Source organism: Pseudophryne corroboree, chromosome 2 (genome assembly GCF_028390025.1).
Source record: "Pseudophryne corroboree isolate aPseCor3 chromosome 2, aPseCor3.hap2, whole genome shotgun sequence".
NCBI classification, from domain to species: Eukaryota; Metazoa; Chordata; class Amphibia; order Anura; family Myobatrachidae; genus Pseudophryne; species Pseudophryne corroboree.
This window is the reverse complement of record NC_086445.1, coordinates 773,221,079-773,247,162: the sequence shown is the minus strand read 5'-3', so window position 1 is coordinate 773,247,162 and position 26,084 is coordinate 773,221,079.

Sequence of the window (26,084 nt, the reverse complement as noted above, 5' to 3'; positions counted from 1 at the left end):
TAAATAAATTTACTATCTCCACTACCTTTATGTATTAGATGGTAAGCCTCCTCATAAGAGGGTAGATGTTATATTTACAAAATAAATGCTGTTTATTTATACATTGCGGTTAGCTGGGAAAGGATATCGCTGTGCTTAAATAGCTAATTATGATGCACCCGATTCTATCTGCAGAATAGCTAATACAATGTTTCCTTTTTTCTCCTCATGTATATCCCAGAATGCTGTCTCTCTAAACACATAAATTGCATGTCATACATACTTATTCACTTTAATGGTTGTTTCTAATATATATAAGAATAATCACTGTGTTGCATTTGAAAGGCAGTGTGAGGATTAGCGTGCTTCTGTCCTCATAGGAGTATCGTTGTCCGCTACTGTCCGTTATTACATGTACTGCTTATGATCCCACTATTAGTATTAAAGCATGTGCATAGACATGCTTCAATTGATATACACTTCTGCTATAAAACTTATTATCCATGGTTTAATTTAATTCATGAGCCGGATATCGCTGGAGCTGTTACTCCCAATCCGACCCCGCTCTATAGTTTTTATGTAATGCTACCGTGAGCTATTCTTTCTCATACACATGGCAGTACCTTTAAATTTACATGTACTGTATGTATGTTTGCTCTGCGCTGCTAGAAATGGGTTATCATCATATGCATTGCTCCTCAATGTTGGTGACATGCTGCTGAAAGTGGGTTAGTAACAAGTACACTTTTCATATGGTACTCGTCAGTAAGTGAATATATGCACATGTGTGTTACAGTTTGTATCGAACAATTCTAATTCCAATCTATGTTTCCATAGTTAGATTTAATTTAATGCCACTAATACTACTGGAATTACTGCTGCCGCGTGGATCCCGTTGTGACTAACAAATTCTACTACTGCGGGCGAATCCTCCTTATATATATGGAGTCACAATACAGTTCCTAATGCTTTACTATATCTTTACATATGTTGACTATTTATCCAGAAATGTATCAATTTGTGAATAATCATAATTTGGAACTTCCACCATTTAACACATGGGGCCAAATGTAATAGAGTGACAGTTTCAGAAAGTGAGAGATTTGGTAAGGTTTTTCAGGTTTTTTTTTTAAAGTGGCAATCACTTACACTGCAAAACCAGGTTGATCTTGCTGTGCAAATGATTCCCACTTTAAAAAAAACTGCAAAACCTTACCAAATCTCTCACTTTTTGAAACTCTCACTCTATTATGGCCCATGGACCCCACTATTACACTTTTTCTATTTCATACTTACACATGGATCTATTTAAAAAGGTAATTTGGACTCCGAAGCTAGTTGTCAAATGGTGTTAACCCTTTGCTGCATCAGATATATATTATGTGTTTGCTGGCAACAGCTTGCATGCATTCATCTATACAGTGCTATCCTCTCGAGACAAGCTTTCACTCTGCTATCATCGTGCTTGTTAGGAATCTTAGTGATTATCACTTTCCCAATTGTTCCTTTTAAGTTATTCCCTGTGAGGGAGCAACAGCATCCAATATTTCAATATTAGAGATTGTGGAGACCATACTGTTATGGCGTTGATCTAAGCGGGTACTCCCATCTAGCCGTGCAGTGTGTGGTCGCCCTTAAAAATTGTAAGTGAATGTGATACAATTTACAATAGTTGATTCCCAACAAAGCAGACATATACACTGCTTGCCTGTTAGAAATCTAAATGGTTATTACTTTCCCAATTATTCCTTAAAATAATTCCTGGTATGGGAGCTACAAAATACAATATTTCAATGTTAGAGATTGTGGAGACCACACTGCTATAGCATAAATCTAATTAGCATTTGTCCAAATAGCAGGTACTCCCATCTAGCCGTGCAGTGTGTGGTCGCCCTTGTAAATTGTCAGTGAATATAATACATTTTGCAATATTTGGTTCCCAACAGAGCAGACATAAATGCTGTCTGATGTGCACATTTGGCTTAACTGCTTCGTCAGAGCTGAACCCGAATGTTTCCCCTAGCAAGATATTTATTCCGTTTCATGGACCAATCAGCCATTTCCTCCTGGTCATGTGAGTCCTCTATCCAATCAGAGCCCTGTATCCTCAGGATTTATCCTGGTAAGTCCACCATTACTACTCCATTCATAAATGTTTCTACTACATGGACCTATCATATATTCCCATCTGGTCACATGATCACTATATCCAATCACCGTCCTCTCTTCTCGGAAACTTTCCTAAACTTTACACCATTTCTGCTTCATTCATAATTTCTGTGTGTGTATATCGCCTTTTATACTTTCTTCCTATAACATCTAATTGTGACATTGACTCACCTTATTGTTGCATTCCGTATTGATTCCTTATACTGAACATAATCGCATCTTTGATAGACATTATTGAAACATCCTGTAGTCCATCCTGCAGATTACACACAACATAAGCGCATCTTTGATAAATTTTATATCAGGAAAATTTGTCTTTATGGCTTCAACTTTTATTCACAACCGTTGATTGTAACTAGCTTATCACACTGACTTGAATGAAGCAGAATTATATTTCAGCATTGAAATGAAAAATATAATTTTTTTCCCACTGCCATTCGCAGATGGATTTCCTTTAATATTCCTATACCATTAATCTCCATGCTCACAGTGTTTCCTATCCCATCCTAATATATACCCTTGTAGTGAATTATTCACATCTTATTCCCTCTGTGTCATATATGTGATCATATTACAACAAATTTTTCAAAAAACTCATTATAATAGATATAGGCAATTATTAAATAGACAAATAAGCAATCTGTGCATTTAAGTGCAGCAGTGGCGTGCGGTGAGGTCAGTGGCTGGTGAGGCACAGCAGCCATAATGTCCGCCGAGTTCCGCCGATGATCCCTACCACCGCCGAGCCAATGCCCGCTACTACCCCTGAGCCGATGTCTACTACTGCCACCGTCCCTGATGGCCGCCCCCCCCCGCCACTAATGGCCACCACCCCTACCAAAGGCAAACAAAATCACCCACCATCAACTGACCCGGCCCCCGCCACTAATTCGCATATCAGTCCGATGCTGCCACCGCCAATGCCTGCAGCCTGCCTGTTTATCAAACTTGTGATGCAGTGGGCTAATATATTGTAAATGTTGATCAAATAAAAAAAACTAGTCTTTGGGACTGGGGAGGGAGTGAAAGGAGGACATAAATGCAATTTTGTTGTACAGAGCTTCCATTAACTTAATAGCACCATGGATGCAGCAATATTAAGTTAATGGAAGTCCTGAATAAGAATGACAGCAGTGGGTGACAGGGAGAGGGTGACGCCAGGTAGAGGGTGACAGCAGTGGGTGATGCCAGGGAAAGCATAACAGTAGCAGTGGGTGAGAGTGTGACAGAGAGACGGAAAGGGTGATGGGGACAGGCAGTGAGTGACACTTATATTGCTATTTACGTACCTCATCCAGGGCCTAGTACTGCAGCGTGGCTCCTCCTTTGATGTTAACTCCGGGGTTCGCCGGTGGAAATTGCAGCCAGGAATACAGGGTCGGAGGTAGAGTGAGAGAAGAGCGGATGAGCCCGGATCATGGCCTTTCCTCCCCCCTCTGGCCGTACTGAACTAGGTGACAGCTGCAGCTCATGATTTTAGTTACTGGCTGCGTAGTCTGGCAGAGTAGGCCAGAAGATGGGCAGTGAGTGAGGTGGAGGTGGGCGCAAGGTACAGGAATGGGCAGAGCCAGCACTGACTATTTTAATGCCCTGGGCAATATTCTGCCTGGAGCCACCCCTTGAGATAGTGGGTGACTGGCGACGCAGGGGTAACATGGAGATAGTGGGTGACTGGCAACGCAGGGGTAACATGGAGATAGTGGGTGACTGTCGACACAGGGGTGACAGGGAAATAGTGGGTGACTGGCGACGCAGGAGTGACAGGGAGATAGTGGGTGACTGGCGACGCAGGGATGAGAGAGAGATAGTGGGTGACTGGCGACGCAGGGATGAGAGAGAGATAGTGGGTGACTGGCGACGCAGGGGTGGCAGGGAGATAGTGGGTGACTGGCAACGCAGGGGTGACAGGGAGATAGTGGGTGATCGGCGATGCAGGGGTGACAGGGAGATAGTGGGTGATTCATGACGCTGGGGTGAAAGGGAGATAGTGGGTGAATGGCGACGCAGGGGTGACAGAGATAGTGGGTGACTGGCGACGCAGGGGTGGCAGGGAGATAGTGGGTACCTATCCCTAGTCCCTCCACTTCAAATATGTTCTGTTTTTTTATAATCTACTGTTGAACCTCAAAATATAACCATACAGTATATGATACGGGGTCACCTCAGTCTGCACATGCACATGGGTATTGCTGTGTGAAGTGGGGAAAGGGGGGGGAGAGGTTAGCAGTGGGAGCAGGGTGATCAGAAAAGAGTGTGGGAAAAGTGGGTGCAGAGTGAAGTGAACACCTAAAGTGGGGGTGGGGAACAGAAGTACAGAACGATCACATAGTGTGGGGACAGAGACAGCAAGGTGATCACAGTGGGAGCAGGGAGATAATATACAGAGGGGGTACAAACAAGTGGTTACATGGTTTTCACATACTGTATAAGGGGACAGAGCAGGGACATCTCTTGGTGTCCGCGTGGGTCCTCTTCGTGCGGCAGCCGCAGGGAGACACAGACGCGATGTTGTTACTGCACCCAGCACTGTCATTCCCGCTGCCTCCAGAAGAGAGAGAGTGGGGGTGGTGGGGCAGGTCAAATATAGTACATCACTGTCTGTAGCGAAGCCCATCCATCACATCTAGTGATATGGGCGGTGCCGGTGGGCGGAGCAACCACAGGGAAGCCAGCCTAAGCCTCCTCCAAGCAGGGACAGGCTGAAGCAGGTTAAGGTGGGCGGGTTTACCAGCGAAGGTAGAAGCCTGTGGAGTACTGATTTCCAAGGTACTGTCCAGCTCTTCTCCTTCATGATCAGGCAGCCGCAGCTGCCTAGCACTTAGAAGTTGTGGCGGGCAGAGGCAGGGTAGCCAAGAGAGCTATGTCCCCCCCCCCCCCGTCCCAAGCCGCTACTGTCCAATCATATCTTCCTCAAGTGACAGGGGCGTGCTTTCATATGGGCTGAAAGCATGCCCCTGTCAAAGCGGCACTTGTACTAGTGCCGCTTACAGTGATTTTTTTAATGAGCTTTTACTGCCCGATGTTTAGCCCCACCCCCCGCTTCCGCTCTCTTACAATAGACACCGGGAGGCACCGAGAACGGTGCCTCCAAAACACTATTTAAAGGTTTTTTTTAAAAGGTAAAAATAATTAAAATAATATAAATGCCCAAACAGATACTTATGACACAGAATAAGTATCTTATTTGTAATCATTAATGACAGGGAAGGCACTGCCTATCCTGCCTCCCCTGACTGCACGTCCCTGAAGTGCAGTGAACATCCAAGTGTAATGCAATCATAGTAGGTGAGTGCTAATTATAAGATGTTTCCTGTGCATGTATTCTGTCTATGATAATAACCGATAAATGACTTTGTGAAATGTCGGCAACAGAAAATTGTATATTGTATATTAACTATCTAACCGAATGCATTCAAGTGCATCTATATGTGTTTTGTGATGACTTGTCACAATTTTTACAAAGTGACAATGACAGGTTTATAAATATATAATCCCGTCATTAATAATCTCCTGTGATATAAGGGACATAGTACCTTAATTTAAGAGTGGGGAAATGCTCCTTGTTAATTTTGGTGCTCAAAACTTCAAAGAAAAGAAAATTACAATCTCACTCAAGTGAAACAAAAAAAACAAAACGAAAATCGTGTAAGGGGCTGTTAAGTAATAGTGTGAAAAAAGTGATGCCTATACATAGAACCATAATATTGAATAAGGGTCGGAAAACTAGTGGAAATCTAGGAGATATGTTATTCCAATCTCTATAATCATTTCCTCCTTTATATGGAAGACATGTTTGTTAGGGTTAGATTATAAACCACATTGATATCATAAATGTCTTATTGATATGTGGCACTATTAATATCTCATGCAGATATATATTGGTGATTCTTATCCAATGTTTCAAAGAGTCGGACATTGTTATTATAATAATTTATAGAAATGGACCGTAACTATTTGTTTAGTTAAGTCCCCTGGGGTCCATGCTATCCTTTAAGAAGATCATCTTGGTGTCAAATCTCAGGAGTTCTTGGTCCAAGTCAACTCCTCATATACCCAGTTAAATGTGTTTCATCCCAAATGCTTTAAGTGGATTGCGGTTGTGAAATTTCTGGAAATGTCTAGCAACAGGTGAAAGAGTTTTGAATCTTGCTGCATCCATATTGGCATGCCGGATGCTGCCTAGATGTTCTAGCAATCTCACCTTCAAGGGTCTTGATGTTTTTCCAATGTAAAACTTCTAACAGGGGCATTCCAGATGGTATACTGTGCCCACAGTTGTACAGGTAATCAAATTTGATATGGTCCATTCCTTATTAAACTTATCAACATATCATTTTGTAGGGACCATATAGTTACATGCCTTACATTGTCCACAATGCATGGATCCTTTCATATTCGTTTTAATATTTTCTCTCAACAAGTGACTATGAAGTAATTAATCCTTAATATTTCAAGATCTTCTCCATCTCGATTGGACTTTGGATGGTAGTATTCTTTCTAGATCATTATTAGTTTGTAAAATAGGCCAATGCTTTTGCAGAATGGAATTGATGTTTCACCATTGGGCATTAAAGGTTCCAACAAATCTTATTGGTTCCTCTTTGTTAGATCTTAATTTAGGTTTAAGAAGGGATTCCCGATGATATCCTTCGACTTCTCGAATTGCTTTCTTGATACATATTTTGCTGTATCCTCTAGCTCTAAATCTCTCACATTGGCCCTCATTCCGAGTTGTTCGCTCGGAGTTTTTCATCGCATCGCAGTGAGAATTCTCTTAGTGCGCATGCGCAATGTTCGCACTGCGACTGCGCCAAGTAACTTTACTATGAAGAAAGTAAGTTTACTCACGGCATTTTCATCGCTCCGACGTTCGCATTGTGATTGACAGGAAATGGGTGTTACTGGGCGGATGCACGGCGTTTTAGGGGCGTGTGGCAGGAAACGCTACCGTTTTCGGAAAAAACGCAGGAGTGGCCAGAGAAACGGTGGGAGTGCCTGGGCGAACGCTGGGTGTGTTTATGACGTCAGCCAGGAACGAAAAGCACTGAACTGATCGCACAGGCAGAGTAAGTCTGAAGCTACTCAGAAACTGCTATCTCGTTTGTAATCGCAATATTGCGCCTACGTCGGTCGCAATTTTAAGAAGCTAAGATTCACTCCCAGTAGGCGGCGGCTTAGCGTGTGTAACTCTGCTACATTCGCCTTGCGAGCGAACAACTCGGAATGAGGGCCATTGTTCTTCGGTTCTCATTCTATATGTTTCATCATCTAAACAATTGATTTTGATCCACAGGAGTTCCCTGGTATTGCACTGATTGTTGCAGGAAAATGTGAACTCTCAGAGTGAAGAATAGTATTAGTAGCAGTACATTTCCTATAATTGTCTGTTGAAATGCTACCCTCCTCATCGATTCATATGGTTAAGTCAAGGAAGTTAATTTGTTCTTGACTCATGTCACATGTCAATTTAAAATTTAAATCATTCATATTCAGGAGAGATATGAAATGTTTCAGATCTCTTAAATTACCCTCCCACATGAGTATTTGAATAAATTGGTTGTAATATGATCACATATATGACATGGAATAAGATGTGAAGAATTCACTACAAGGGTATATATTAGGATGGGATAGGGAACACTGCGAGCATGGAGATTAATGGTATGGGAATATTAAACGAAATCCATCTGTGAATGGCATTGAGAGGAAGAATAATATTTTTCACTTCAATACAGAAATATAATTCTGCTTCATTCAAGTCAGTGTGATAATCTAGTTACAATCAACGGTTGAAGATTGAACAAAGGTTGAATCTGGAAAGCCAAGTTTTCCTGATTTAAAATTTATCAAAGATGTGCTTATATTGTCTGTAATCTGCAGGATGGAATATGGGATGTAACAATAATGTCTATCGAAGATGTGCTTATGTTCAGTATAAGGAATCAATACGGAATGCAACAATAAGGTGAGTCTATGTCACAATTAGATGTTATAGGAAGAAAGTATAAAAAGCGATATACACACACACAGAAATTATGAATGAAGCAGAAATGGTGTAAGGCTTAGGAAGGTTTCTGAGAAGAGAGGACGGTGATTGGATATAGTGATCATGTGACCAGATGGGAATATATGATAGGTCCATGTAGTAGAAACATTTATGGATGGAGTAGTAATGGTGGACTGACCAGGATAAATCCTGAGGATACAGGGCTCTGATTGGATAGAAGACTCGCATGACCAGGAGGAAATGGCTGATTGGCCCATGAAACGGAATAAATATCTTGCTAGGGTAAACATTCGGGTTCAGCTCTGACGAAGCAGTTAAGTGAAATGCGCACATCAGGCGGCATTTATGTCTGCTCCATTGGGAACCAAACATTGTAAAATTTATAATATTCACTGACAATTTTCAAGGGCTAACACACATTGCTTGGCTAGATGACAGTACCCACTAATTGGACAAATGCTAATTAGATTTATGGCGTAGCAGTGTCTAACATTGAAACAGTGTATGCTGTAGCTCCCGTACAGAGAATTATTTTAAGTGAATAATTGGGAAAGTGATAACCATTTAGATTTCTAACAGACAAGCAGTGTATATGTATGCTTTGTTGGGAATCCACTTTTGTAAATTGTATCACATTCACTTAAAATTTTTAAGGGCGACCACACACTGCATGGCTAGATGGGAGTACAAGCTTAGATGAACGCCGTAACAGTGTGGTCTCCACAATCTCTAATATTGAAATATTGGATGCTGTTGCTCCCTCACAGGGAATAACTTAAAAGGAACAATTGGGAAAGTGATAACCACTAAGATTCCTAACAAGCATGATGATAGCAGAGTGAAAGCTTGTCTCGAGATGATAGCACTGTATAGATGAATGCATGCAAGCTGTTGCCAGCAAACACATAATATATCTGATGCAGCAAAGGGTTAACACCATTTGACAACTAGCTTCGGAGTTCAAAATACCTTTAAATAGATCCATGTGTAAGGGTGAATAGAAAAAGTGTGATAGCGGAGTCCATGTGTTAAATGGTGGAAGTTCCAAATTATGATTATTCACAAATTGATACATTTCTGGATAAATAGTCAACATATGTAAAGATATAGTAAAGCATTAGGAACTGTATTGTGACTCCATTTATATGAGGAAGATTCGCCCGCAGTAGTAGAATTTGTTAGTCACAGCGGGATCCACACGGCAGCAGTAAATTCAGTAGTATTAGGGGCATTAAAGTAAATCTAACTACGGAAACATAGATTGGACTTAGAAGTGTTGGATACTAACTGCAACACACATGTGCATATATTCAGTTACTGACGAGTGCCATAGGAAAAGGGTACGTGTTACTAACCCACTTTCAGCAGCGTGTCACCAACATTGAGGAGCAATGCATATGATGATAACTCATTTCTAGCAGTGCAGAACAAATATACATACAGTACATGTAAATTTAAAGGTGCTGCCATGTGTATGAGAAAGAATAGCTCACGGTAGCATTACATAAAAACTATAGAGAGGGGTCCAATTGGGAGTAACAGCTCCAGCGATATCCGGCTCATCAATTAAATTAAAACATGTATAATAAGTTCTATAGCAGAAGTGTATATCAATTGAAGCATGTCTATGTACATGCTTTAATACTAATAGTGGGTTCATAAGCAGTACATGTAATAATGGACAGTAGCGGACAACGATACTGCTATGAGGACAGAAGCACGCTAATCCTCACACTGCCTTTCAAATGCAACACAGTGATGATTCTTTTATATATATATATATATATATATATATTAGAAACAACCATTTAAGTGAATAAGTATAAAAGACATGCAATTTTTGTGTTCAGAGAGACATCATTCTGGGATATATATGAGGAGAAAAAAGGAAACATTGTATTAGCTATTCAGCAGATAGAATTGGGTGCAACATAGTATCAAGGGTACTATAATGGAAATTACTGAGGAGGAAAGGGATTTAGGAGTCACTATTTCAAGTGACTTGAAGGCAGGAAAGCAATGCAACAAAGCAATGAGGAAGGCAAGTCAGATGCTTGGTTGCATAGGGAGAGGAATCAGTAGTAGGAAAAAAGAAGTGATAATGCCTAATGTATAGGTCATTGGTGCGGCCCCATCTGGAATACTGTGTCCAGTTCTGGAGACCATATCTCCAGAAGCATATAAATACATTAGAGAGTGTACAAAGAAGGGCAACTAAAATGGTGCATGGCCTACATCACAAAACGTACCCGGAAAGGCTAAAAGATCTTAACATGTATAGTTTGGAGGAGAGAAGGGAAAGGGGAGACATGATAGAAACTTTCAAATATATCAAGGGTCTTAACAAAGTTCAGGAGGGAAACATTCTTCATAGGAAGAGAAATATTAGAACTCGAGGACATACACTGAGACTGGAGGGGGGGAGGTTCAGGGGAAATTTAAGGAAAAATTACTTCACAGAAAGGGTAGTGGATAAGTGGAATAGTCTCCCATCAGAGGTGGTAGAGGCTAAGACTGTAGAGCAATTTAAACATGCTTGGGATAGGCATATGAATATCATTACAAAGAATTAGGGTTCAAAAAGGGTTGAGATTACATAAAGGATAAAAAAAGGGGGCAGACTAGATGGGCCAAGTGGTTCTTATCTGCCGTCAAATTCTATGTTTCTATGTTTCTATGTAACATAATTAGCTATTTAAGCACAGTGATATCCTTTCCCAGCTAACCACAATGTATAAATAAACAGCATTTATTTTTGAAATATAACATCTACCCTCTTATGAAGAGGCTTACCATCTAATACATAAAGGTGGTGGAGATAGCAAATTTATATATATTTGCATTAGAAATCAATTCTGAATTAAAAATTATTAAATGTACACAGTATAAGTTTTTGTAAAATTATTTATTTGAAAAGAGGAACCATATTCCCCTCATTTGAATAAGTCAGTGATATATACAATGGTTAAATATATAATCGTACTACAGAAAGCTATTGGCTTTTATATTATAAAATGAAGCAGACATACTTTTTAATTTCTTCACTTTTTCTTTCTTAGCGCACTGTTAACTTTATGTGTGTGTTGATTTTAAGTCTTATATTTCGCTACTGTAACAGCCACGTGTTGGCATTTTAAATATATAAATAAAAGCTAAATTTTAATATTGGATAGTGTGCACCTGACCTATGGAACCCCCTTTCTCTTTTTCCTTTATGTCTTTAATGTATATATGGTTGCGATAGGTATCACCCCCTGACAATACAAGGATATATGAAAGCAATAATCAGGGTTTATTTCTTCAATATTTTTGGTGTTTGGAAATAAATATATGGTATAGTGTGCAGATAAACTTTTGTTCTTTTAATGATTATTATTAATAAGGCCAAATAGGGACATAAGCATTTCCAAACTTACAAAAGCCTTAAACATTTCTTAAGCCTCAAGATGTACTTTTACAGTTAAATTACCCACGTTCAATTAACTTTTCACAAATACAATGTATAAAAAGATGAAAAGCTTGTACTCCAATACAGTAGTACAGCAACAAAAACAAATGCAGAGGTGGTCACTGGCACCTCAAAAAATTCTACCATAAAGTTCAGATACTTGCAATTCGTGTGCACCCTTTGGTGTACTAACTGATAGGTATCCACAGAGCTGGCCCTAACCAATATGATGCCCTAGGCAAGATTTTGCCTGGTGCCCCCTAGCACCACCGCTGGTTCCGCCTCTGACCTTGCACCTCTTTCCCAGCACCATCAACCCTCACCCATAACAGTACTTATTTTGGTGTTTGTACCCCCTATATTTTAAACAGGAACAGTTCGCACATTTGGCGCACAGTCCAAAAAGGGGTGTGTTTTTGCTGGCAATGGGCATGTCCACACAATAGTACCCCCAATTAAAATTCCGCCACACAGTACTGCAATTTTATTCACATTTGATCACGCGATAGTGTCCATAATTCACATTACATCCCACAGTAGTATCACTTTACCTTATAAACGTTACTTCTCACAGTAGTGCTCCTTATTCACATTACATCACACTGAATTGCTCCTTATTTACATTACACCACACCCTATTGCTCTTTATTCACATTAGACGACACAGTAAATGCCCTTTCTATACGCAACGCTACATATTAGAGCACCTTATACACATAATGCCACACATTAGTAATGCATTTATACACATAATTCCACACAGTAATGCCCCTTACACATATGAGACACATCATGAATGTCCTTATAAACATAATGCTTCTTACACATTATGACAACCTTTATTAATGCCCTTTTACACATAATGGCCCTCATTCCGAGTTGTTAGCTCGCAAGCTGCTTTTAGCAGCATTGCACACGCTAAGCCGCCGCCTACTGGGAGTGAATCTTAGCTTATCAAAATTGCGAACAAAAGATTAGCAGAATTGCGAATAGACACTTCTTAGCAGTTTCTGAGTAGCTCCAGACTTACTCGACAACTGTGATCAGTTCAGTCAGTTTCGTTCCTGGTTTGACGTCACAAACACACCCAGCGTTCGCCCAGACACTCCCCCGTTTCTTCAGACACTCCCGCGTTTTACCCAGAAACGGCAGCGTTTTTTCACACACACCCATAAAACGGCCAGTTTCCGCCCAGAAACACCCACTTCCTGTCAATCACACTACGATCAGCAGAACAAAGAAAAAACCTCGTAATGCCGTGAGTAAAATACCTAACTGCATAGCAAATTTACTTTGCGCAGTCGCAGAGCGAACATTGCGCATGCGCAATTAGCGGAAAATCGCTGCGATGCGAAGAAAATTACCGAGCGAACAACTCGGAATGACCACCCTTGCGCATGCGCAATTAGCGGAAAATCGCTGCGATGCGAAGAAAATTACCGAGCGAACAACTCGGAATGACCACCAATGTCCCTTACACATATGCCGCACATTATTAATGCCCTTATACACATAATGACACACATAGTGCCCCTTACACATATGTTGCACATTATTAATGCATTTTTACATGACACACATAATGCTCCTTACTCATATTCCGAACACTACTGCACAATCAACCCACTCACATGCACACAGCACTCTCACTGCCACTAACACTGTGACCTCTGCCTCTGCTTGGATACAGATGTGTCCTCATAAATCTTGCCTCAATGCTAACGTTGGGGCACCTTTTTTTATTAAAATGCATCTTATTTGCATTGCTATGTTGTTAGGATGCACACGCAGCTTCTGCCGATTAAAATGATATGCAGCACGCCTATATACTGTGTGAGACTGTGGCTGTATCTGCATATGAAATGCTACACACAGAATATAGGCATGCCGCATATCATTTTAATCAGCAGAAGTTGCTGATGCCCCTAGGCATATCAAATGCCCTAGGCAATTGCCTAGTTTGCCTATGCCTATGGCCGGCTCTGGGTATCCATTATTACCCCAGAGGGTCCACACATATTGTAAGTACAGTATCTGAACTTTATGTTGTCTTTTCACAAGTACACAGGTAGCCACCTGAAAACTTACAAGCGGTCTATGTTTACACTATTTTAGGTATTTTAGGTAGGTGTGAACATCAGCCATTGCATAGAAACATGAATTAGGCCCTTTGTGTGATGCTGCAAAAAAATAAAATAGACACTTGTTTTTTTGTTAACGTGAACCTGCACTTTTTTTTCCAAAGGAAATGTTCATATATTGCTTGCTATAAGAGCAAAGACAGTGATGATTTTAAGATTATTCTATCTGCCAAAATAAAAATAAAAAAAACTGTGTCTGAGCTATACCCCATGCAGAACTCTATTGAATGTTTTCCTGTTTTAAAAAAATAAGTGCAAATAAAAACATGCAGTCTTTTCTAATCCCTTTTAATCAAAATATTGTATATTTTAAGAAGTGTATGTTGGGAGTAGGGGTGTACACTGGGCCATTTTTCGGGTTTTGTGTTTTGGTTTTGGATCTGGATCACCTTCATGTTTTGGATCTGGATTGGTTTTGCCAAACCACCCTTGCGGGTTTTGGTTTTGGATCTGAGTTTTTTTTCCAAAAATCATTAAAACAGGTAAAATAACAGAATTTGGGGGTGTTTTTGTTACTACAGTATTATTAACCTAAATAACAATAATGTCCACTCATTTGCAGACTATTCTGAACACCTCACAGCTAAAAATATTATTTTTATCCAGTTTAGGCCAACAGGTTGCACCGTGGTAGCTGGATGGAGTAGCAGCAGCCCTTGGAAGTATATACTGGGAGGACAAAATATAAAAAAAATAATGTATTTAAAAAAATGCATTAGGCAATGCTCAAGATTTCAGTTCACAAAAAGATGATTAAGTCAAACAAGAATAAAAAAGACAATATTTTATAATTAATGTATTTAATATTGTAATTTCAACTTAATTTAATTTAATTTTTTTATATATTTAAAATCAAATTCTTAATTTCCTAAAAGATATCTTTGATATGCAGAAAGTTCACTATATGACTGTGGAGCATTTAGTTATATTCATTTAATTTAAATTTAGCTAATTTATAATTAATAATAATAATATTAATTTTAATTAATTACAATGTGGTGATAAGAAGAGTTATGAAAATAGGACAATAAGTTGTATTAGGAATATGAGCTACAGACACAAAATATAAAAAGATGTCTTTTATTTTGGGTGGACTGACAAAAAAACACCTAGATTGACGGAGCAGCTGCAGTCCCTGGATGTATACTGGGATGACACAGCACAAAATATTAATTTAAATCAAAATATATATATATTATTTTTTATATCACACACTGCAGTTACAGTGTCACACAAATAAATCAAAAATATGTAAAAGTATTTTTTATATCACACACTGGCGGTTACAGTGTTGCACAAATTTATCAGAAAAATATATAATAATTACACACTGTAGTTGACTACACCAACAGCATTACACAATGCGTTTATGAGTAGGAAATAATATACTGCTATCTGACCAGCAGTGTCAAAGTAATTCTGAAAATAAAATAAAAATTGTATATTATACTGGGGTAGAGCACAAAACAAAAAATAGAGATTTTTTATAATTATAATTTTAGGATATTTGTTTTAGCTGTTATTATTTTAATTTTACATTGGGAGGAGCCCCTGGACAGATCACCCCTTTCAGATACAGCAGACAGAGCACCCTTTTCAAATATATAATAGAAATATATTTTGGCTTTGGATCACACACAGATATATAGCAGTAGTGTACAGCAGCAGCAGTACTAGTCGTCACTGAGTGATGCACCAATAGAAATATATTTTTGGCTTTGGATTACACATTGAGGACATATAGCAGAAGTGTAAGCCAGCTGTTGTACTAGTAGTCAGAGTGACGCACCAATAGAAATATTTTTTTGCTTTGGATCATACACAGATTTATAAGTAGTGTACAGCAGTACTGGTAGTCGTCACTAAGTGACGCACCAGTAGAAATATATTGGATGACACACAGATACAGTATATAGCAGTAGTGTATGGCAGCCGCAGTACTAGTAGTCAGAGTGACGCACCAATAGAAATATATTTTTTGCTTTGGATCACACACAGAGGATATATAGCAGTAGTGTATGACAATACACAGCCCTTTATAGACAGAGAACACCTGGGGGGTAATTCAGAGTTGATCGCAGCAGCAAATTTGTTAGCATTTGGGCAAAACCATGTGAACTACATGTGTGGCAGATATAACATTTGCAGAGAGATTTAGATTTGGGTGGGTTATTTTGTTTCTGTGCAGGGTAAATAATGGCTGCTTTATTTTTACACTGCAATTTACATTTCAGTTTGACACCCACCCAAATCTAACTCTCTCTGCACATGTTATATCTGCCCCCCCTGAAGCGCACATGGTTTTGCCCAACTGCTAACAAATTTGCTGCTGCGATCAATTCTGAATTAGGCCCTTGGTCTTATTCATACACAGACACAGTATGCTACTATGCAGAAGCCCTAACACAGTGACAGCACACCCAACTTAACTTTCCTGCAAAACAATCCCTCTGCTCTCTCCTACCCCCCCTGCGGTCTCCTGCCCCCTCTGCTCTCTTTTGCCATACTTTTTGCTCTCCCTGCTTGCTCCTTCCCTAACAGCACACAGCACAGAAGGAAAATGTCCTTACTGTGCACTCTCCAAGTCCAGAGTGAAGATGGTGCCGATCACCAGGACTATATAAAGAATCCAAAACCTGTGAGATCTGACAGCAGGATGATAATGATTTGCCTCGATTTCGGATTTGAGTTAGGTACGAAAAGCCGAGCCCTACTCAAATCCAGGCTCGGGTCCCCAAGTTCGGGCGGGTTCAGTTCTCAGGGAATCAAACCCTCTCATCCCTAGTTGGGACACAGCATATATTACTGCTCCATGTGCCTGATTCTGATTAGTACATAAACCCAATAGTTTATGTACTAATCTGATGTTTATGCATCAGTGCTAGCGCAGGATCTGTTATATGTATATGCAGAATGTGTCCTGTGTGGTCACGCACAGCCCTCTCTTTGCCACAGCATGATTGATATGCTGTGGAATATGGAGGGCAAAGAGGGGTCTGGAACCAGGACCATTAAAAAAAATAGGGGGTGTTGCCTGTTTTTATTGGTGTGTCGAGTCCAGGATCTGTTGGATGAGTTCCTGGACCCAGCAGTGTGATTCTGAGTAAGCTTTGGAGTAGACTGGCTGAGAACAATGACCAATGGTCACAATGGTAATCCATTGCTATGTCTTTACACGCAGCACTTGGATCGCAGATGCATGCAGGAGGCAACAATTTTCTACAGACACCTTCTACTAATTAGAATCAGGCCCTGTGTTTGTTGGTATTCCCTCATTTTCTGCATTCCTGTTCTGTTTCCAGTGCATATAAGAAATTGGGATCATTTTCTAAAGGAATTAAAAAATGGCATGGTGTGTTTTCCTGTGTCAACTACTGTATGTGGTGGTTTGCCCCATTATCAGCACCAAAAAAACAATCAAATCACTGCAAGGCAACTTTTTCTATTCATAACAAAAACTATAATATTAAAATAAATAGTAAAAGAGAGCGCATATAGTGTTATAAAATAACAATTTATTGTTACTCTTTAAAATGAATAGTGCTTGATTAGCATTGATACATTGTATTTATCAAAAACCACAAACAAGGACAGCCACTGATTATCATAATAGTGTCCACTATAGTTGCACACAGCACAGAGTAGTTGTAGATCAAACCTTGACATATTAGTAGATATAACCAGGTATTCCAATAAAAGGCGATTTATGGCAAGGTAGTTTTAAATCCCACTTGTATATCCTTTGAAACTGATTTTTATAGTGGACAGGAGGATGATAAATACTTTAACTCCTCTTGATGGTAACAACAACTTGTACTGGCGAGTAGATTAAAGCTCCACCCAGAGGTGATTTGACTTCCACCTCAAAGCCAGCATTATGCTACTACCCCCCACTGCCTGTTAGCAGTGTTGCTCACCATAGTTGTAGTTGGTTGCTGCCATGGCCCAAGAGCCAGGGATGATGTGGCAGTGACGAAATCGGCCATTGAAGTAATGCAAGTCCCAGGGGGGATGGGTGGGGGCGCGGCTGATGGCGGTAGGCGAGATCAGCGTTGCAGCTGGATAACCTTGACGTGTTTCTCCAATGTCAAGATTATCGGTTTTCTCAGAAGGTGCTGAGGAAACCTTCTGCGGAAACCGATAATCTTGACATCAGAGAAATGCGTCAAGGGTATCAAGTCGCATCACAGACAGCCCTGACTGACTGCACACTCTCCCATTACAGCCGCAACGCTGGTCTCGACTACTGTTGTCAGCCGCGTCCTCCCCCCGGGACTTGCATTACTTCAACTGCCGTTGTCGTCACTGCTGCATCATCCCTGGCTCTTGGGGCATGGCAGCAACCAACTACACCTGCGGTGAGCAACGCTGCTAACAGGTGGCAGGGGGGGTAGTAGCATAACGCTGGCTTTGAGGTGGAAGTCAAATCACCTCTGGGCGGAACTTTAATCTACTCACCAGTACAAGTTGTTATTGCCATTGAGAGGAGTTAAAGTATTTATCATCCTCCTATCCACTATAAAAATCAGTTTCAAAGGATTTACAAGTGGGATTTATAACTACCTTGCCATAAATTGCCTTTTATTGGAATACCTGGTTATATCTACTATGTCCAGGTTTGATCTACAACTACTCTGTGCTGTGTGCAACTATAGTGGACACTAATACTATAATCAGTGGCTTCGCTTGTTTGTTGTTTTTGATAAATATAATGTTTCAATGCTAATCAAGCACTATTCATTTTAAAGAGTCACAATAAATTGTTATTTTATAACACTATGCACTCTCTTTTACTATATATATTTATATTATAGATTTTGTTAGTTTACCTTGGGATATCAGATTACCTTATGAGAGCTGATATTTATATCAGCAATAGATAATATTTGTGGTCTTTAATCATTGAAGCGCCTGGTTTTGATTCCTTTTTGTAACGTATTTTTCCATTCATATTCTATAAAAAAAATATTTTATAATCAAATTTAAAAAAAATTGCATAAAGTATTTTTCAGTGTCAACTACTGTGTGCAGTTGTATCCCTCCAGTTTCTGCACCCCAAAAAATGAAAGTTGCACAGTGTATCACTGAGGCCATGAAGGTTATGTTAGCATTAGGGCTACATCCAAAGTCCACCATAAATGCATCTGGTTAGTGACAATTAGTAGTGGTTATGTGCTATCACTACAAAATTCTACCTTGATTCCATTTTACCAGAGCAACAATTCCTCACCTATGACAGGGCATTGAAAAAACGTATTCTTGGCCTTCGAAAATGTCATTGTACCGACTATCCTCTTAGCTACATAAATGTGGACAAATGGTATGGATCTAACTAAAATTACATAACTGTGACAACCCAGTGAGTGGGTGGGTGTATCACCATCAGCAGCAGCAGTATCTAACAAATGACGCAACAACTAGCTTTTTCACATTCATGAAATTCATTGTAACTTTGGCATCACTAAGAGGCATGCCGGTAACAACTGATGTTAACAATGTTGCGGGAACAAAAACAGGCACAAATTACATGATTTTAGCTGTTTATCAATTTTAAAGCAATCCAAAAATAAAATTGAAACAGAAAGGTAAAACTTGCGGGTGTTTTTTTCATAACAAATAAAAAAACAAAACACACCATTGTGTCAAATAAGTTGTTTACTAATGACCTATATATAGCTGGGTATAATTATTGGTTTTATTAGTATTTTTGTAGCAGAATTTTGTTAGTACTTTGTCTTACTCAGTTAATATTGTTTTCTGTGATATATAAGAAATGTATCAATAATTGGTGGTTTAAATCTTTCTACATTTTGGTGTGAAAAGCAAAAATTTTGCTTGTTTATACAGCTATTGTTTTTCTCTATATTCTTTAGTAATTAAATGTCCTTTCACAGCTGTCCATATGCAGCCATATGTAAAACTGGCAGTTCACAAAAGGTGATAAACAAATACAATGAATATAAGAGATGCTTAAATAAATAAGTATGCTTTGTTCTTTGAAACATAATATTTCCATTTCCTTCACAAAATTCAACGAGGAATTTAAAAGCTACTATATCATTTTTTTGTTCAATTCTCCTTCTATCAATTCTAATTTAAAGTGCAGTAGAATGTTATATGATAATAAAACTCCCTAAGTTACTTTAATGATAGAATAGATTCCATTATTTTCTTCCATTTATCACGGTCAAAAGGTATGCTTCTCAATTTTCTCTTTCCAGAAAATAAACACATGGAGCGACTCTTCATTTCTCTGTGCGTTAGACTTTATTCACACTTTTCTCATCATTGTGAGCATTGCACTTTCTTTATGTATTATTGTCTCTTGATGTTGAAAGTATTTCACTTTCAATATGGAAATTTTGTTGTTGACATATGAACTCATCTCTTTGTGCCTGCATTTGCTCTGATTTAAAAAGACTTTCTGAAATGCAGGTTCTTTTGATCACTTAATCCAACTCAAATATAAACTCACTATGAATATTGATACTTACAAAAAAAATTTTATATTCAAAACTTTCAGTGTACTGTAACTGTAAACTTCCTACAACTACCTGATATCATTCATCCGCTTCAGTATATTGTTTGTTTGTTTTGTTTATTTTTTTTGTGTATTGAAAATGGATTAATGTCTAAACTACATGAGTGATTTATGGTTAATTTCTCCGGGTTAAAAGTTTATAAAACACTGGACTATTTTATGCTGCTTTGTGTGATTAATCGCCTGAGACTAATGTCACTGAAATTTCAAAATACATAAGATTTCCTGCCATGAAGCCACTTAAAAAAATTACATGACTGTCTGATCAGTCTTTCAGCTCATTGCAGTCAAAGGATAATATAAAATGCGTACAGTTTATATGACACAATTCAATAGCAACATCACAGGATATGGTGCAACTGTTATGTTTAACAGATATTAAAAATAACTTTTAAAGGGGGCGTGGCCTGGCGAGCAACTGGTGCAGACGTACCTTACCAGTGCTACCAGCTGGGGTCTAACTTATGCCACAATTGAAGTGTTTTCTTCTCATTCATCAGCCCAGGAATGACCCTTCCATCCCAGCTTAGTGACTAAGCCACCTGGTTTACACAAGTGTGGTAAACCCTGGTGCAATATGTGTCTTCACATGCCTCTTAAGACCACTAATATAACTCTTTCAATAAAATAGGATATATACACTAAAATCTTTTATGAACTGTGATTCACATTTGTTATATATTTGTAGTTGCGGCCTCAGATATATAGGCCATACTACAAGATCACTAAGGACCTGTTTTCATGGAACATAATCGCAATATTATCAAGAACTGTCAAACACATAGTGTGTGTTGAGACACTTCTCTATTAAACAACACACACCTGATCCTGTACATCTATCTATTATGTGTCTTGAACATATTGCACCAACCTCTCGAGGCGGAGACAGATTTAATACACTGTGCCATTGAGAAGTATATTGGATGCTCAAGTTTAACTCTTTAAATCCTGATGGTCTCAATGAGACCATAGAACTCAATTCTGTTATATAGATGCTCCTTCATTAATCATTGAATAGACTACTATCTCTTGGCAATATGTATATATATATATATATATATATATATATATATATATACATATGATTATGCTCTCACATTTACAATCTGTGAGATAGATGCAGATGTATATAGATATTTTTTATTCCTTTTGGTATATCATATATACATGGGTGTATATATTTATATGTATACACTAATCTTTTTGAGTAACATATATTATCTACCTTTGAATGCCTTATCTGTTTCTGGGGTTATTGTTGATATATATAAATAATAATATATGATATTTTGAATAGTGAGATCGTAACTACTTCAATATCACCGTAACAGAATTCGTTATAATTTGATCTCTATATACACCAACTGACTTACTCTATAAAAAGTTGTGATACTGACAATAATTAGGAGTTTATAATAACATGTATATATATATATATATATATATATCTTTGTCTGTACAACGAAGCCTCACTACTATTGTTATTATTACTTTTTTTTAATTTTTCTGTGTATAGTATATTTTCAAATCACCATGGCAATATAGACTAATGAAATGTTACTATTTCCGGTCACGTGGTGTCCATACATAGATCACCAAGAGGACACATACACCGAGATTTGCAAAAGACTACCATATGACTGGAGCTATATTTATATATGCAAATACAGGGATCCACGTGAAGTACGCTGTCATCAGCGCTATTACGTGATCGGGATCACGTGATCAGGATCACGTGATCCAGAACTCTTTGAGAACCATCAGACCAGTATAATAATAGAAATGATCATGTGATCACAGTGACCAATTACTGATGGGCTGGTCCTGTCTTTCCTGTGAGCTCCAGTCATGTGACTAAGAACGATCACATGATGGAGCTCTCTGTATGTGCAGATTAGGTAACTTGACTTCAGAACTTTTATTGGAATGCTCGTTTTTGTACTTCATCCATGCTCCATCTGTCTGCGACCATTTAGGACTCTAAAAATGATAGTTTTTATGTATTTTAGCAAAGGGCATGTTTAATTAAATTATTGTCAACATACAAGTGCCACTTATTAAGTCCTCTTACAGGGTATAAAATGAGACCCTGCCCGGTATGAAACATATGCTCCTGCGGAAGTTGGATATACTGTACACCAGCAAAACACATTGAAACTGCATCCCACCATATGCCCTAACAGCGAATATCCACCATATTGGCACATTCATTGGGAACCTACACCTTCAATTTGTCTTTTATTTCATCGATCTCAGCAGCTTTTGGACACCTGGGTCAGCACAATAAGGACATTCCAGCTGATCCTACCAGGAGATTTATACTCTCCCATCAGGTGCTTTGCTTCAGTGGTTTGGACATTCTCAGCATTCAAAGGACATCCCAGCTGATAAAACCAAAGGACCATTTGCTCCAACCATCACCACTGGTAAAAAGGTCTATAGACCTGAGCATTAATTCTGCTGTTGATCGCGTGTCTAACAGACTATACGGATGTTCTCTAGCCATATTGAGTGGTGAACTGGGTGATTAGTGGCATTAATACCGGCATTTATCAATATACATTGTGATTCTTATTTTATTTTTATTAACATTTTAAACCAATTTTTATGACAATAAATGTAATGTATTGTTATTAAACAAGCTTAGTAGTTATTTATTAACACGCAGCCAGCGCTGGTATACTCCTATTTTTTTTTGTGTGATTAATCGCCTGAGACTAATGTCACTGAAATTTCAAAATACATAAGATTTCCTGCCCTGAAGCCACTTAAAAAAATTACATGACTGTCTGATCAGTCTTTCAGCTCATTGTAGTCAAAGGTACAGTTAAATGTGTACAGTTTATATGACACAATTCAATAGCAACATCACAGGATGTGGTGCAATAGTTATGTTTTAAATATATTAAAAATAACTTTTGAAGGGGGCGTGGCCTGGTGAGCAACTGGTGCGGATGTACCTCACCAGTGCTCTCGGCTGGGGTCTAACTTATGCCACAATTGAAGTGTTTTCTTCTCATTCAGCAGCCCAGGAATGACCCTTCCATCCCAGCACTACCTGGACATACTGGTTGGTGAAGGTCTCAGAATCAGGGCCACCTCCTGTAACCCTGTGGATTGAGGCCCACTCACCTTATTGCAGCCTGCCCCTAAATTTTGAAAGGTGACCGGTAGGGGCTCCACGTGTGGTGCAGTTCATGGCTCTGAGCATCTCTCAGCCCTGTGTGTACACCACTGTCTTCCTCCCCGCTAGGCTGGTTCCCGCACCTGGCCCCTTGGCAATGGACACTGGTGGGGTGTGGCGGAGGAACCATTCAATTAAAATTTAAATTCTGACTTGACACATTTATTAATATTATAGCATTTCTTCCCTTAATGTGTTCCCTGACACTATATTATTGACACTTTTTTAGTGGTGGAGCTCCCCCCTGTGGGCACAATATATACACTGCAGCTCCCACATCAATGTTGTAAACCTGGACTAATTTCCTGGGGGTCCTGTTTCTGGATTACTCAATTTGATGGTGTTTGGGTCCTTTATCTTGATGTGATCTACATACTGCATGACCCCCCATCCAGATCTGACCACGTGAATTGTTGTTGGATTATTTTTGCAATCTCTCCCTGAGCTGGCACCTCCATTTTGTCTGATATTATGAGCAAAGTGAGCACTCAGGTCCATAAAGGAGCTTCACAGGATATTACTCAGAACTTTTCACGCTGGGAGAAATCAGTATCAGTTTCCTCACCGCCATCCTCAGAACCTATTCAGGTAATGGATCCACAAACTGCCCCCTCTACCAAAGAGAATATTCAATCCTTCCAGAATATAATACTGGACCTAAAAAAATATTTTATTACCGCTCTCTAATCAGCGATTGGGGAATTGAAGTCTGACTTAGTGACATTGGACTCTTGCACTGCTTCCTTGGAATCACTGCTGGCGAAACAGCAAGATTCCAGAAACAAGTTGGGGATTATATGAATTAACTTTATGATGAACTGGATTTCCTTAAAAATAAAGTGGAAGATGGTGAAAATCGTGAGAAACGGAATAATTTGAGCATTCAAAATGTTCCAGAGTCCATATCTGCCTCTGAATTGAAATCATATCTCAAAAGGCTGTTTATCTATTTAGTTCTGTCGCTGTCTGAGAATGCGATTCAAATAGAAAGGGCGTACCGTGCATTGATGCCAAAACCTAAAGACCCCAACCCTCCCTGGGATATTATCCTCAGATTTCTTTCTTTCAAGATTAAAAATAGTATCACAATGGCAAACAGAAATACGCCCATGATTTTCTTTGAGGGATCTCAAGTCCAGATTTATCAGGATCTGTCACTGGTGACCATTGCTAAAAGACGGGACCTGTGCTCTGTCATCTGTATGCTATGAGACAATGGATACAAATATCGCCAGGGATTTCCCTTCCACTTACTAGTGGATGTTGCTGGTAGAGTTCAGGTCATTCGCTCTCCTGAGGAAGGTAACAGGCTACTTTGTAAACTCCAGTTGGTGCCCTCTTCGGGATCTGACCATGCTGCATCCGATTCCTCTTCCCTGATGTGAAGTTCCTCATGCTTGATTTTGATTTATTATGTAGCTGACTGGCTCCAAATTCATCTGCATTGCTAAACTGTATAGCCGAGGCTGATCTGTTTGATGTATGGCGGTATCTTAATCCCACAACCAGAGATTACACCTTTTACTCCAATTTGCATGATGTTTATTCTTGTATTGATGTTTTTGAGTTGTGCCTCTTTTTCCCAAATAGCTCACTGCTCCTTGATCGTTACACTTATTTGAACAGATCATTCAGCTTAAGTAGTATACTTTGATATTTTTGAAGCATCCGCTAGTAGGCCCTCGTGGAGACTTAACAAAACTTTAGTTCCAGGAATTAATTAAATCCAAAATGCAGGACTATTTTGCTCTCAACTCACAGGACGCCTGTTGTGCATCCACAGTTTGGGAAGCCCACCATGCTGTTATTAAGGGGTACATAATTCAGTATGCATCTCTCCAGAAGAGGGAAAAGTGCACCTACAAGCTTACCATAACTATTGCAGAGTTGGAGGGAACAAAAGCGCACCCACTCTTGGAAACTATTATTGAAATTATCTAAAACGCATGCTGAGTTACAATCTCTTTTAGGAGAAAGGGTTGAGCGTTCACTAAGATGGGCTAATCAGTCATTTTACAAGAGCAATAAGGCCCACACTAGTTTAGCTAATAAACTACATGCCAAGAAAGCATTTACACTATTAAAGATTCCTTGGGCAATCTAACCTACAACCCTAAAACAATTAATGGTATTTTCTCTGATTATTATAGAGCATTATACAATTTGGATTCTCTCACCAATCCCTCGGCCCAAGCACGTAAGATCCAACAGTATCTTGACTTTGCGTACTCCCACAACTAGATGAAGCAGCTATTTCTACTTTAAATGCTGATATGTCTGCAGAGGAAATGGTAGCTGCATTAAAGACTCAAAAACCATCTCAAGTTCCTGGGCCAGACAGTTACCCGATGTTATATTATAAAACCTTTGCTCCACAACTCATTCCGCACATGGATTCCTTGTTTATCAAGATTATGCAGGGATGCATGTGCTTCCTAGAGGGTGACATGAACAGCACCCTTAATTTAAACTTTTAATAAAATCAATGTATAGAGCGGATGACGTGTATCTGTCCAAATGTGGTATGACTTGGTTCATAGAAAACTTATTAGGTGGTAGGAGGCTAGTTGGTGGTGGGCTACAGCTTGGGAAGGTCCTAGCTGTGGCAGGAAACA